The sequence below is a fragment of the Pan paniscus genome, chromosome 3 (genome assembly GCF_029289425.2).
Source record: "Pan paniscus chromosome 3, NHGRI_mPanPan1-v2.0_pri, whole genome shotgun sequence".
NCBI classification, from domain to species: Eukaryota; Metazoa; Chordata; class Mammalia; order Primates; family Hominidae; genus Pan; species Pan paniscus.
The window spans coordinates 110,364,352-110,379,754 of record NC_073252.2 but is presented as its reverse complement, the minus strand read 5'-3'; the positions used below and the strand labels follow the sequence as shown (position 1 = coordinate 110,379,754).

The window sequence follows — 15,403 nt, the reverse complement described above, 5'->3', positions numbered from 1 at the left end:
TAAAGACACATGCACACGTATGTTTATTGTGGCACTATTCACAATAGCAAAGACTTGGAACCAATCCAAGTGTCCATCAATGATAGACTGGATTAAGAAAATGTGGCACATATACACCATGGAATACTATGCAGCCATAAAAAAGGATGAGTTCATGTCCTTTATAGGGACCTGGATGAAGCTGGAAACCATCATTCTCAGCAAACTATTGCAAGGACAAAAAACTAAACACCCCATGTTCTCACTCATAGGTGGGAACTGAACAATGAGAACACTTGGACACAGGAAGGGGAACATCACACACCAGGGCCTGTAGTGGGGTTGGGGGTTGGGGGATGGGGGAGGGATAGCATTGGGAGATATACCTAATGTAAATGACGAGTTAATGGGTGCAGCACACCAACACAGCACGTGTATACATATGTAACAAACCTGCATGTTGTGCACATGTACCCTAGAAACAAACCTGCATGTTGTGCACATGTACCCTAGAACTTAAAGTATGATTAAAAAAAAAAAGATGTGGCTGGAGAAGCATGTAGCTGGGAGATCAAGAAGGCTATAAAGATATGTGCTCAGAAAAGGAGGCATCTGAACAGCATGATCTGATACAAATTGTTCAAAAACAGCCCTGCACCCAGACTAGAGACGGAGGAGATCACGGTATGGTGCAGGATGCTGATGGCCTGAACCAAGTGAGAATGGATCGATATGGTAGATTCAAAAGACATTTAGAGAATGGAATCAGTGTGACTTCAAAATTGATTAGCTATTGTTGATTAAATAAAAAAGACATCTAGGGTGACTTCAAAGTTTTTGGCTTGGCTGAATTTGGGGTGAATTTTAGTGCCAGATAGCAATATAAAAATTACTGGTGGAGGCAGTAAATGATGAGTCCAATTTTGAAAATGTTAGAAGTGAGATGCCTGTGGAATACGGAGTAGAAATGGTAAGTAGGCATTTGGATAGGAGTCTAGACTCAGGGAGAGGAATGGCAGGGCCTTTAATATATTAGTGTTAAGTACATCCAAGGTGAACATACAGTAAGAGAGAAAGAAGGTAGAGAACAGAATCTAACATGTATAATGGGGCAGAGAAAGAGAATAGAGAAGTAAGAGCAGCCAGAGATGTGGGAGGAAGATCAGAAGATCAGATGTGGCAGGAAGATCACTCAAGGTGATATGGAAACCAAAGGAGGGAATTTAGAGAAAAAGTGTTAGTATCATAACAGTGTCATAATTTTAGAAAGAGAGAGAGAGAAAATAAAGTCTAAAAAGCAGCCTTTGCGTTTGTCTCCTGGGAAGCCTCTGATACATGAATGTAAGTAAGTTCAGGGCAAATGCCAGATTGCAGGGAGGTAGAAGTAAAGGTGAAGAAATGGAGCTGAGGAGTAGAGGCTTGTCTATGGAGGAATGTGGCTGAGAGGCACAGGAGAGAAAGGGAAGTAGCCCAAGAGGGATGTAGCTGCAAAAAGGGGTTTGTTTGTTTGTTTGCTTGCTTTTTTCAGGATACTCACACTTAAGCATGCTTACTGCCGCAGCAGAGGGCTGAGAAGGCAGCGTCCTCCTGAAAGAGGAAAAAGGAAGGGGACAGACTCCAGTTGTAAGGATTGGTTTGCCTTGCCTTGGGGAGGCAGGACACACTTTTTACTGAAACAGACAGGAAAGAGGCAGAGGTGCTCTGGTTGCGTGAGGTTTTTAAGTAGAGGGCAGGGGAGGGGAAGGAAGGAAGTTGATGGAGTTACTTGCTTTTGGGCTGAGAGTAAGAAGTGAGGTGGCAGAACTGGAGCTTGAGGAGAATGAAAAACCTTCAGTAGAGTACCTGAGAGGAGTGGCCCGGGAAGCTGCCCATCAACAAGTAGAGGGATCTCCAGGTAGCACCAAGGGTCCAGCTGAGAGTGTGACCAAGAATTTTAGTGTCATTAATTGTGTGGAGTTTTCTCCAGAAGCCTTTAGGCTTTATCCTTTATTAAGCACTTACGATTGTGCTTAGTAATTATGCTTAAGGACTGAGGGGCCTGTGGGAACAGGTAAGTGATGGCTCAGAGGAATGGTGACTGGGAGAAATGAGGGCAGGGACCAGCACCTAGAGGTCTTGACAGATGGGCTAACGAAAGCAGAGATGAAGAAAGAGGGCTGTTTTTTAGGGAGTTGGATACTGAAGTATAAAATTTGAGAGCTAGACCCTGTCTCAGGGACTGTAAGCTCCAGGATGTGAATCTGAGAGTCAGTGCTGAGGGAGGAGAAGGGTTTTGGAGAGAGAGGTCATCGAGTGAAGGTTCAGTTGTCCACAAAGACACTGTAATTGGATGATGGGAGGATATGGGGTGAAAATGCATCTGTAAGTCGATAGCTCACTCAGGCTCTAAAATGTGAGCCTAGCCCAGGACGTAGAACTTGCAATGAGCCGTGATCACAATCACATCACTGCACTCCAGCCTGGGCAGCAGAGTGAGACCCTGTCAAATAAATAAATAAATAAATAAATAAATAAATAAATAAATAAATAAATAAAATGTGAGACTGCTGATACAGAATATACGGTATCTTCTGTATCCCATGTATCAAATGCCCCAGAGGATTTCTCTTCCTACAAGTCTCTATCACAAGTGCTTGATGAACATTCTGGTGAGAACATGTGCTTGGGAATAAGGTGATCAGAGGTCACTTTACTGAGTGAAAATATATTCAAGGGATGTGCCCCAAGAAGACCCCACAGAGAGCTAGAAAGAGCAGAAAGCTAGAAGGAGAGCCTAACCTTATCTACATAATGGTGCGGGAGTCTGTATAGCATGGAATTAACACAGTAAGGGCGCTTCTAACAGTTGCTGAGCTGCCCTGGCAAGCTGCACCTTCAGAAGCCTAAACCAAGTTTCTCATGTCCCAAGGAAGAGGGTAGGTTTAGAGTAACAGGAAATCTGGGCTCAAAGGTCTTCAAATGTTGCTTATTGAGTAACCTGCAATCTTCAGAAGTGTATGTCAAACCTAATACATTAATATATCAAAAGAGATGTTACCACTTACAGTTTATTATCTTTCACAATAATTATTTGGGGCATGACCTCAGGGAAGAAAATTTCTCGGTAATGATATAGTTATCTTGGAAAATGATGACGGGCTGACCAGCAGTGTCCAAACTTTAATTAGAGCTGAAGTTACTGTGAAGAAATGCCAACTAAAAGGACACATGATGAGGTTCTAAATTTTTTTTTTTGTAGAAAGAAAGGTAATTATGAATGGACAAGGCTTTTGCTGGCAATTCTGCAGATATTTTGGGTGCATATTATGCACTGATGGAGAATGCACCACAGTAACCAGATGTGCTGGGGTTAAGGTCAAAGCAGTGCTGGGTGAGCCAATGACACAATGCACTTTGAGGTGCAGTAGGAGTATATACAAAGACATGACAAAATTGAATATAAGTACAATATGTGCAGCTATAAATGACTAAATCCAAAATATGGAAATCCATAAGAACAAGAAATGAGTTAAGAGGTTATTTGCACACAGGTCAGGCCAAGTTTCCATTCCCCCTTCCCTGCCTTTTTTTTTTTTTTTTTATCTTTAAGCCAAAAGAATTATTAGACTGAAGTAAAAGCTACAGTTGACAGAGAAGCAATCAACACAAGAAAAATGAACCAATAGTAAGTGTTTCAATTGGTATTTCCTTCTCTGTTCACTGACTCCGCTGCACCTGTTTGTTCCTAGCACTGAGACTCCGTCCTCTCTTCTTTCACATAGCTGGTTATTTGTATGCCAAATAAAAAGAAGGAAAAACTTTTATCTTCCAAAGCTGCATAGTTTTATTTACTATATATTATTAGCAATATAGTTCTATTTAATAAACTATATTTGTTTTCTCAAAAAACGATATAAGTATATTATATAATAATTTAAAAATTTTTTGTAAGAATATCATGTTATGTAGAAAGAAATAGAAGGAAGGGAAATAATCTATCACTGTAAGACAACAATCACTTTTAGAATATTTCTGAATTTATATCTATACCATTTTATGTAAATACTTGCATGCATACAAGTTATTCAATCCTGAGTCTGTTTTTCACTTAGTATTTTCTGTGCTGGTACTATTTTTTATCCTATCATGTTTTATGGGTACAGTATCTTTTGCTTAACCTCCCCCTTTTATGAGAATGCTTGCAATTATTTGTTATTACGACTTTATGATGAACATGTTTGCGAATTTTTCCCTTGTCTAGAATTATTTCCCCCTTAGGATGGATTCCCAGAAATGAAATTATTGCATATAGCCATTGGCACATACTATGACCCATTAATAGCCCTTGATCTAGATAATGTTTAAAGTCCCCCCTGGCCCCTGAGTTCAGAAGTTCAGTGAAACAAGCAGAATGAACCTGTAGTAGTCACGCTGAGACATTTAACCCTTTCTATCACTCTTATTTGAAAAAATATTGGCTATCTTCTGCATCCCTTCAATTATATGATAATTTACGAGGAAATATAATAGTTTATTAGACTACAGGTGTGATAAACGTTTGATAAAATATTTCTCTGTCAAATACTTTGTACATCTATACTTAGGAAATTGAACAGATTGCATTGTCAACTGAGCTCTGTAACCAAGGCCCAGTAAAGTTCAAAGATACTGCACTGGCTAAGAAAATATCCGCTTCTCAAATGCATTAGTGTAGCATGTCTGAAACTTTAGCCATTTGCATGCCACCTTCATAATTTTTGCCAAATCTGCAGATTACCTGTAATATTATTTATTTAATCATTTCCTTAAAATCAATAGTAAATTAGCTCAACTTCTTACTTAACACTTTCCTGAACAATAGTATTCATGAAATTCTAGGTTTTATAAGCAAATTATGTTAATTTATATTAAGCTAGCAAATAACTCAAAATTTTGAAGTTTAGACATGTACTGCCTAAAATCAGTAGCATGTATACCATACTTAGGAAAAGTTGTATTTATATGTATCTGATATTTAAGTTATAGTCATCTCTTCTTTTCTTCAGACATAGAAGAATGATAGCACCAGATAATATTCTTTCTTTTAAGTTTGTCTATCCCACAGTTCTCTATAAATAAAGCATATTACAACATTCTGCAAAAACAGTTGTCACCATCAATAACAAGAAACAAAGACTCCCCCATATAGAGAGGCAACAAATACAATACAAAATACAAAAAAAACAAAAATATGGAATATATTTTCACCAAAAGTTTAAATGCTCATTCCTTTAAGAGTTCTTCAATCCATAGATATTCAAAATTTCAAGAAAGAAAATCATTTACAATGAACAGCTTATGCCAAAAAGCCATCATTCTCTGCAATAGATTAGAGAATAATAAAAGCAATTCATGCCTTGTGTTCATGGGAAAGGGATCAGTAAAATTGTTTGGAATAGAAGGAGCCATGGAATTTCAGAAATATCTTGAAATGCACAAACTTATTCTTAAGGAAAACTTCAGGCTCTAAATCCAAACCTAGATCACATGGCACTTGCTGGGAGGTATTGTTACAGCTTAACACATCAGCAAAGCTCATCACAGTATTATTATATATGATAATGCCTAATATCCATCATAATTTACACATGCCTTTTCTTTACAGCTTAAAATAGATTTTGAAAAGTTTAAAGTAGTTATTGGCTTCCTACTCACGCAGATAGAGATGCTATACAATTTTGGTGTCTTCTTGGCGGAAGAAATTTGAGAGATTCATCTCAGATTTAAAAGATCTTTGATATGGGGAATAAGTTATTTCTAAAATAATTTTAAGTATTTTGTTTCTCTTGAGGCTTGAGGTTGATGGGGTGGGAAGGAGGTGGGAAGAGAGAAGTAAATTGTTTCGGTCAGCAGACAAGGACTGGACTTGACATTGGTTCTAGAGTCTAGAGTGTATCCCAAGTGCATAAATTATACCCCAAATTAAATGGATATTGTTTCTTATAAGAGAATTAGTGGCACAAAGTAAAAAGAAAGTAAAAGGGAGAGAGAGAGAGACAGAGAGAGAGAGAAATATATATTGCAAGCAGAGATGCTATTATATTGTGGCATAAAGTCCTCTCCTTCCTGATCCTGCCTCTGTTTGTACCCTCACCCATCCTCAAATCCCAAACCATCTTAAAGGTTTTAATTTGTGGCTTTCCAAAGTACTCTAAAGTACTAATTTCAAACACTAGAATTTTTTAATGAAAGGATTTTTCTAAATAGACATGCAAAGGAATTTAATTTTTCTGGATGCTTTGTCTCTAAACAATGCTTCCACGAACTCAGAATTCCCGTCAATTCACCCATATGAGACGAGTAAGTCTCGTGCCTTATCTACCTGTTTCCTAGCAAAATTACTGATGCTGTCATAAAAGTGGTAGTTTCTATTATTACCTATGTATTCCAGGCAAAAGTCATAGAGTTTTTTTTAAACAAATAATCCTAACAATCCTTTAATTAAACATCTCAGTTAAGTGACAAGTAAGACCAGAAGCTCAGTGACTTAAGAAACTTGTTATTAAAACCTTATGAAAAACTGGTTTGCCTTCTCCCCTTCATAATGACTACAGTTTACCATTGTAGGTAACTTTTCCCTTCTCTCCCTCCCCTTCCCCACTCCACCCCCTTCACCCCACCAACTCACCCTCCCCTTTCTGGAAAGTTTCTATTATAGAAGTGCAAAGGTTCTTAGAGCTCTAAAGTTATTTAAATATAAACAAGATCAGCAGATGGAAACTGAGTCAACACTTAAGACAAATACTTCCTCATATATTATGCCATCTACTGCGTTTTGTCATTTAAAGGATGATACTCACTTTTATCTTAAAGAGGAAAAGTACTTTAAGACCAGCAAATCTAACTCTGAGCAGAGTTAATTCTGGTACAGCCTCTCTGAAATACACTGTTTCTCATAAACGGCTTCAGTTTCAGGAAGTAGGAATTAAAAAAAAAAACAACAACCAATCCTGTGACTGTCTCAGAATATGGTTGTGTAATTCAATTCCGGGACTTTCAGCAATCTTGCACCATAAGACACACCCCTTTAGGAATTGCTTCGGTGAAAGGTATTCTGGGAGCTGTATTACTACAGAAAAGTTCCTTCTCCTAATGAAAGTGCAAGAAAAACTTATTATTTAGACTAAGAATGGAGAGTCCTCTTAGAGCCAAGAAGAGAGAATGTCAGTAAGAAACAATGAATGTGACACTGTTGAAATCTGTTAGCAAAAGACAGATGCACATTAAGGCTTCATTCTGTGCTCTGTCTTAGAAGTGAGCTTGTTATCACAGAGACACATATATTGCTGAACTGGAAAATAAAGTTAGGACTTTTTGGATAGAATATCTGATTAGGCTGACTAGTTTGACAGTGAAAAGTGTCTTATTGAGTTACACAGTGGACATTGTCCTTCAATGGAACAACTGAAATCTGCAACTCGAAATTTTGACAAAAAAATCAAAAGTATCTAAGATTTCTAAATGTCAAAATATATTTTATTGGAAAAGTTATTGACATAAACAATATTTTAATTTTCTCAATCCTTTTTGAGCCTGCTGGGTTAAAGAAGTTTCCTCTAGAGTGAAGGAATAATAGGTTTTATTAATAGTAATTTGATACATTTTGGTAAAGCCTTTGGTATACTTCCTAGAAACTGAGAGAGTGAAGGACTCCAAAAGCTGGGTCATAAATGCTTTGGCAAGTCAATTGTTTACAACAAAATAGGAGGAAATAATTGAATAGTCAGTTGCTCGATCACTTAAAACACATTTTTTTGTGATAGATCGCTATGTAATGTTTAATATATGACCTTAGAAGTTTAAATAACCAAATGGCATTGCTATAACAAAATTCTATCTCTATTTATTTATGTAAACACAGTTCCTCTCCTCTTCCATGTGTATATTTTTGTGGAATGTTGTTTTATTCCAACTATAAGTAACATTCATCTGTGAATTAATTTTTTAAAACTCCAGAAATCTTATTGAGAAGTGACACTTGAATAAATTTTATCGCTTAATATTCATCAAAACATACCATTTTATTTTTGTCTTTTTCATCAATTATGAATCAATACTTGTACAATTCAATCTTTAAGAAAGTTTAATACTTAGAGTCTATGGTCACAGAAAATAGAAATGTTTAGTTTCTTTTTTCTTTTCTATTTTTTTTTTTTTGAGATGGAGTTTTGCTCTTGTTGCCCAGGCTGGAGTGCAGTGGCACAATCTCGGCTCACTGCAGCCTCTGCCTCCTGGGTTCAAACGATTCTCCTGCCTCAGCCTTCCAAGTAGCTGGGATTACAGGTGCCTGCTAGCACGCCCAGCTAATTTTTTGTATTTTTAGTAGAGGTGGGGCTTCACCATGTTGGCCAGGCTGGTCTCGAACTCCTGACCTCAGGTCTGTCTGCCTCGGCCTCCCAAAACACTGGGATTACAGGTGTGAGCCACCACACCCAGCCAGAAAGGTTTAATTTCAATATATACTTTTTTTGAGAGACATGTTGCCCAGGCTGGAGTGCAGTGGCGTGATCTCTGTTCACTGCAACCTCTGCCTCCTGGGTTCAAGCGATTCTCCTGCCTCAGCTTCCCAAGTAACTGGGACTACAGGCACCCGCCACCACGCCCAGCTAATTTTTGTATTTTAGTAGAGACAGGGTTTCACCATATCGGCCAGGCTGGTCTCGAACTCCTGACCTCTGGTGATCTGCCTGCCTTCGCTTCCCAAAGTGCTGGGATTACAGGCTTGAGCCACTGCACCCGGCCTACATATTTTTACTGTAAAGAAATATGACAAAAACTTTCAAGTATATAAACTGTTTTATACTAGGATAAACTTCTATGGATGAAGTGAAATGAAACAGGTTACGGAAATACAGGAATGATATAAAATTTCCAATTGTTAAAAAAGATTGGTACATGTGTCTTTATTTTTAAATTTTTTAAATTTTAAACTTTTTTGAGATAGGGCTGTCACCTGGGCTGGAATGCAGTGGCACAATCACAGCTCACTGCAGCCTTGACCTCCTGGTCTCAAGTGATCCTCCTGCTTCAGCCTCCCAGGTAGCTGGGACCACAGGTGTACACCATCACACCTGGCTAATTTTTGTTTTTGTTTTTTTGTTTGTTTGTTTTTTGTAAAGACAGTGTTTCTCCATGTTGTCCAGACTGGTCTCGAACTCCTGGGCTCAAGTGATCTACCCATCTCAGCCTCCCAAAGTGTTGGGACTATGGGAGTGAGCCACTGCGCCCAGCCTGTACATGCGTTTTTAAATGGATGATGGGGAACATCAAATCACTAGGATATAAAATTTGTGTTGGATACATTTAAAAGAGTAATGTATGAGTTATGTTTATTCAACATCAGATTTAGACCCTTTGTATCTAAAGTTATAATGAAAGATGAATATCGACTTTATGTGAAGGAATTATTGTCTTTGCAAAATTCTATTTGGGGGTAGGGGAGCAAAAATGTTGGAAATACAGTGTTTAGGATGAAGGGCTGTACATTTCAGAGCCTAAAAAAGGGCACTGTACACCTGAGTATGGAGAGAGAGGCAATGGCACTGACAGAAGAGGAGGGATCTCATAGGAGATATTATCTTCCTTACAGTTTGGACAACAGTCAAGATTGTCTTCAACAGGGATTCCTGGTAAGATCCTTAGAGTCATGTAAAACACAAAGACAAAATGTCTCATTTATAATCCAGTGGTGAGTTTTAGTAAGATTTCAAAGATGGAAGTTTCATTACACAAATTTCAACTATTTTAAGTGATTGAGATGTACACCTATTTAAGGAATACAATATGACACACAGGAAAACTGGCTGCAGCATCATACTCATTTTGATTTTCTAGGATTTATCATCTTGAATATAAAATATAAAATGCTGATACAAGCTGACATCATTCGTTCATCTCAATAACATGTTTAGGGAATCTTTTGTGTCAAGTGCTACATTGGTGCTACAGATTCAGACTGTGCACACAAGCAATGCACTTAAGGCAATCACAGTGACTGATGGATTAGTAGTGATGTGGCCAGAAATTAGTTGGAAAAAATTGGCAAGAGTTGGCTCATAATAGGAGGTCTTTGTGTTTCATTTTAAGGAGTTTGGATATTTATATTGACAACATAGAAAATTTGGGCCAGGTGTGGTGGCTCACGCCTGTAATCCCAGCACTCTGAGAGGCCGAGGCGGGCGGATCACGAGGTCAGGAGTTCAAGACCAGCCTGGCCAAGATGGTGAAACCCTGTCTCTACTAAAAATACAAAAATTAGCTGGGCGTGGTGGCGGATGCCTGTAGTCACAGCTACTTGGGAGGCTGAGGCAGAGAATTTCTTGAACCCGGGAGGTGGAGGTTGCAGTGAGGCAAGATTGCGCCACTGCACTCCAGCCTGGGCAACAGAGCAAGACTCCATCTCAAGAAAAAAAAAACCAACAGAAAACAGAAAATTTCAAAGAATGTAAAATCATAAAACTGTTTTAGAAAGAATACTTACTGTTGTGGGAAGGTTGGAGTATGGAGCAAGGTTTATGCAAGGGAGGGATCCTGGTGGTGGGTGGATTAGGAGGCAAGACTGGAATTAGGAAAATGAGTTAGAAGAGTACTGCAGTATTGTAGAGAGAAGTGATGACTAAGCTTAATTAATGGCAGTAACAATGGAATAAAAAGGAAGGGAAAGAAATATTTAGGAAATAGAATCACAGGCCTGGGTGAGAGACAGAAATATGGGTAAATGACTTAGAGGCAGTCAAAAAACTATAATTGTAGTTAGATATTACCACAGGGGAATGTACAGGATACCACAGAGATGAAAGTCGGTAATATAGGCATTCATGCAGAAAAAGAAAGATCCATAGAGGAGATGGGTAAAGAACGCCTAGAACAGTAGTAGAAAAACCAAAACAAAGTATATCCTAAAAACAGGACTGGCAAGAGAATCTGCAGGGCCTCTTGTTCAAAAATATTAAGCATTTCAGGTTGGTGATAGCCGATAAAAGCATGGAACTCTGAGTGCAGGGCCCTATGGATTGCACAGGTCACACACTCAGGAAAGCCTGCTTAAAAGCCAAGTAGATGGAAGTGACAGTGTCAATGAAGTGAAATTGGTCAACAAGAATAAATGATGCAGAGAAGTGAAGTAGGATGAGGAAAGAAAAGTGTCCTTTGGCTTGGCAAGTAGGTCAATGATGGATATAACAAGAACAAATCAGTAAAGCAGTGGCAGAAAGCAGATGATGGAATATTTTAAAAATCCTAGGCCAGGCGCGGTGACTCATGCCTGTAATCCCAGCACTTTGGGAGGCCGATGCGGGTGGATCACCTGAGGTCAGGAGTTCGAGAACAGCCCGACCAACATGGTGAAACCCCGTCTCTACTAAAAATACAAAATTAGCCGGGGGTGGTGGCGGGCGCCTGTAGTCCCAGCTACTCAGGAGCCTGAGGCAGGAGAATTGCTTGAACCCAGGAGATGGAGATTGCGGTGAGCCGAGATCACACCACCGCACTCCAGCCTGGGCAACAAGAGTGAGACTCCATCTCAAAAACAAACAAACAAACCTAGTAAGATGAATAAGTAAAGACGGACAAGAATCTTCCAATTGAAGCCTAGATTAAGTAAAATATACAGGTGGTACATACTTTGAGAAGGGGCTATATCCTTCCGAGGGTCCTTCAGCGTTGTAGGAAGATGAGTTCAAGGTCACCTTAACCATTTTAATATGTAATAAACTTGAAGGCCCCAGATATCAGAGAATAGTGACATTTCTATGGGGATAGGAACTAGAATGCCATTCTGGAACTTTCTTTTCAGATTTACATATCTAGTTGACAGCACAATGAGGATAAACACAAAGAGAGAATCAGAGAGATGGACAAGAAAAGAACTTAGTCCAGATATGGCACTTCTCTGAGCCAACTTTTGCTATTTTACTTTATGAGGAAATAAAATCATTGTGTTAAAAATGTATATCTTATGATCCCTCATTAGTGGTTTAAAATGTTGTTCCTTGTTGGGAAGCTAGTAATTCATAGCATGGTGGTTTACACCTGCAATCCTAGCACTTTGGGAGGCTGAGGCTGGTGGATCCCTTGAGTCCAGGAGTTTGAGAACAGCCTGGGCAACGTGGCAAAACCCCATCTCTGCAAAAAATACAAAAATTAGCCAGGCAGGTGTAGTCTCAGCTACTTAGGAGGCTGAGGTGGGAGGAGCCAAGGTGGTTGAGGCTGTGGTGAGCCATGATTGTGCCACTGCACTCCAGCCTGAGCAACAGAGAGAGACTCTGTTTCAAAAAATAAAATAAAATAAAAGTTAAAGGAAAAGTACTAACACTTGAAGTATAAAAATATAAATACTTAAATGTAACATTAAAGAAGGGGAGAGGTTTTTTGTTTGTTGATTTTTACTAAAAATTACACTAACGAGTACTATTTGAGAAAGTTTAGATTCAACAAGGAAAAAATCAAGTTACTCGGTTTGAGGGGAGTATATGACAGGTAGAAATAATGTACTCCCCCAATCAGTTCCTCCCATGCTTGCCTACATGGCCTCAAGCCCTCATAATGAGTGACTGGGGGCTTTAGGCCAGAATAAGTTGAGGACCCTCATAATTGACTGGGACCCTCTAACAAAAGCAACTATGTTAGCTTTTTAAATTGCGCATAACAGGTTGCTACAAAGTTAGCAGCTTAAAACAGCACTTATTAAACTATCTGTAAAATATATACAAATGAAGATGCATTTTACACATCTATAAATGGTGTCATAACTAGAGCATGGATGTTATATACGTTTTTTAATAACTTAGAGGAAAAATAAAGGTTCTATGATATACAAAAAACCAAACAACACTCATTTATTATTTCAAGGTTTCTGTCAGTCAGAATTCTGGGCACACTTATAGCTGAGAGCACTGCACTTCTTATCTTTGGCTTGGGGTCCTTCGAGGTTTATTCAGGTTTTTGGCAGAATTGCAGTTGTAGCACTGAGGCCCCCATTTTCTTGCTAGCTATTGACTGGGCCACTCTCAGCTCCTAGATGCCACTGGAATTTCCTTGCCATGCGGCCTTCGTAGGCAGCTCCTGCATGGATATTTGCTCCTTCCAGGCCAGCAGGAGCATGTGTCTTTGACTTCATGAAGGGTGAAGTCCTTTTACCTGTAATAACCCACCTGATTAGGCCAGGTGTGGTGGCTCGTGCCTGTAATCCCAGTACTTTGGGGACACCAAGGCAGGAGGCTCCCCTGAGATCAGGAGTTCAAGACCAGCCTGGCCAACATGGTGAAACCCCACCTTTACCAAGAAATAAAAAAATTAGCCGGGCATGGTAGTATGCTCCTGTAGTTCCAGCTGAGGTGGGAGAATCGCTTGAACCCAGGAGGTGGCGGTTGCAATCAACAGAGATCGCACCACTGCACTCCAGCCTGGATGACAGAATGAGACCCTGTCTCAAAAAAAGAAAACAAAAACAAAAACAAAAACTCACCTGATTAGGCCCAGCCCAGCTAGATCATCTCCCATTTTGTTAACTCAAAGATAACTGATTATAAACCTAATCGCCATAGTGATATTACAACATATTTATAGGTTCTACCTCTTTTCAAGAGGAGATTATACAAATTGTGCATACCAGGGGGTGAAGACCTAGGGAGCCATTTTAGAATTCTGCCTCCCACAGCACCTTTCCCACAACTGCCTCCAGGGTGGGACAGAAATGATGGCCCAAACAGGCTGACTCATTCCTCTCCCTGCACCCTTGAGGGGCCTTGTCTTTAGGGGATCCACTTTTCTCCTCACCATCTGACTGTTTTCTTGAGAGCCTGAATTTTGTTGTAAACCTCCATCATATGAAAAATATTAAGGCTTTAAAGCATTGAGACCTGTCTCTTGGGGGATTTCTCTTACTCGACTCTTCTTTAAAAGGCTGTATGTGTTTGTAACTGTAACACATGAAGATAATTACAAAAAGCCAAACTGTTGGAAAAAGGACACAATGAGAACTCTCTGCCTGACTCCAGCCTTCTGTCCTCTGTCAGCCATGTTCTCCTCAGAATTAGCCAACATTATCCATTCTATCTCCTTGGATAGTTCACATATTTATGTTTTTCCACAAATGCTAGCATTTTTGTTCTGCACTCTGTGTTTTCTTTAGTAGTGCATCCTTCACACATAGATTTAAATTGCTCATTTTATTTTTCAAAAAAATTTTTTTTTTGAGACAGAGTCTTGCTCTGTCGCCCAGATTGGAGTGCAGTGGCATGATCTCTGCTCACTGCAACCTCCACCTCCCACGTTCAAGCGATTCTCATGTCTCAGCTTTCTGAGTAGCTGGGACTACAGGTGCATGCCACCACTTATGGCTAATTTTTGCATTTTTAGTAGAGACAGGGTTTCACCAGTTTGGCCAGGCTGGTCTCAAACTCCTGGCCTCAAGTGATCTGCCTGCCTGCCTTGGCCTCTCAAAGTGCTAGGATTGCAGGTGTGAGCCACTGGGCTCGGCTTTAGGTTGTTCATTTTAATTGTGGTCACTTGACTTCAAGAACAGGGAAGAGGAAGAGATTTGGGCTGCCGCCTGTCCCTCATTTAGGAACTAGTGGAAAACGATTTAGGTCAGCTGTCTCAGGTGGTTCTAAATGTTTTCACTTGTTAGCAGAGAGCATCCACCGTGAGGCGGTGAGACACACTTGAGCTGAACTGCACATAATGTAAACGTCAGGGCCGGACAGGGGAGAGTTAGACAAGTGTGGGTCTCAGGTGCTTAGAACGCCTTGGACAGAAAGCGAGGTCATATAATTCATTTATCAGCAAGTAACACAAACGTGCACCTCTTCTTTTTTTTTTTTACATGGTGTGATTGTATTACCACAAATTAGCTGCTTTTATTTTTTATGTTAAATAACATACAGTAGGCGTTTAATGTACATCATCTTAATTATGGGCTAGCAAAAATATCTAAAACTCTTAAGATTCTTGCCACGGAAAAACTTTGTATTTCCAAACAACCAAGTAACTTAATTAGAAATTATATTGACCCGTGTCATGGGGATGAGGGATGATGATAAGAGGAAGTGATGGCATGCCGTCAATTGAATAGGAGAGCCGAGACAAATTTTTACTTTTTTTTAAACATTAATACAATTTAGAAATTTCAAATTGTTCAAAGCTGGATCGAAATATAACGGATTATGGGCATTTTATGTTATTTTCAAATTAAATGATGGGTCATTGGTAATTAAAACAGTAAATCCCTCCTTTCTGTATCAATAACACATGCCTACTGTTTTCGTCTATTTTGAATACAATCCTAGCCCAACTTTTAGTATAGTCATTTCCCTGAAGGGTTTCTTGTAATTTTTTCCTGAAAGCATTTATGTTACTTCCTATAACCCCAACACCACTCAGGGCATTTGGTTGTAGCAAGTGAGGT

General features: G+C 39.3%; 1 protein-coding gene across 3 annotated transcripts in view; it reads right to left on the bottom strand.

The window, feature by feature from the left end:
• The window catches only part of ALPK1 (alpha kinase 1), a 144,400-nt gene extending 137,412 nt beyond the window's left edge, over nt 1-6,988 (bottom strand). For 2 of the 3 annotated variants that reach the window (XM_063603874.1, XM_063603871.1), the window contains exon 1: nt 6,798-6,979. The gene's annotated coding sequence lies outside the window, so the exon portion shown is untranslated. Of the gene's footprint in view, nt 1-6,797 lie in introns of all 3 variants that reach the window. The other variant, XM_063603872.1, reaches the window with a different exon arrangement.
• Between the last annotated feature and the right edge of the window lie 8,415 nt (nt 6,989-15,403).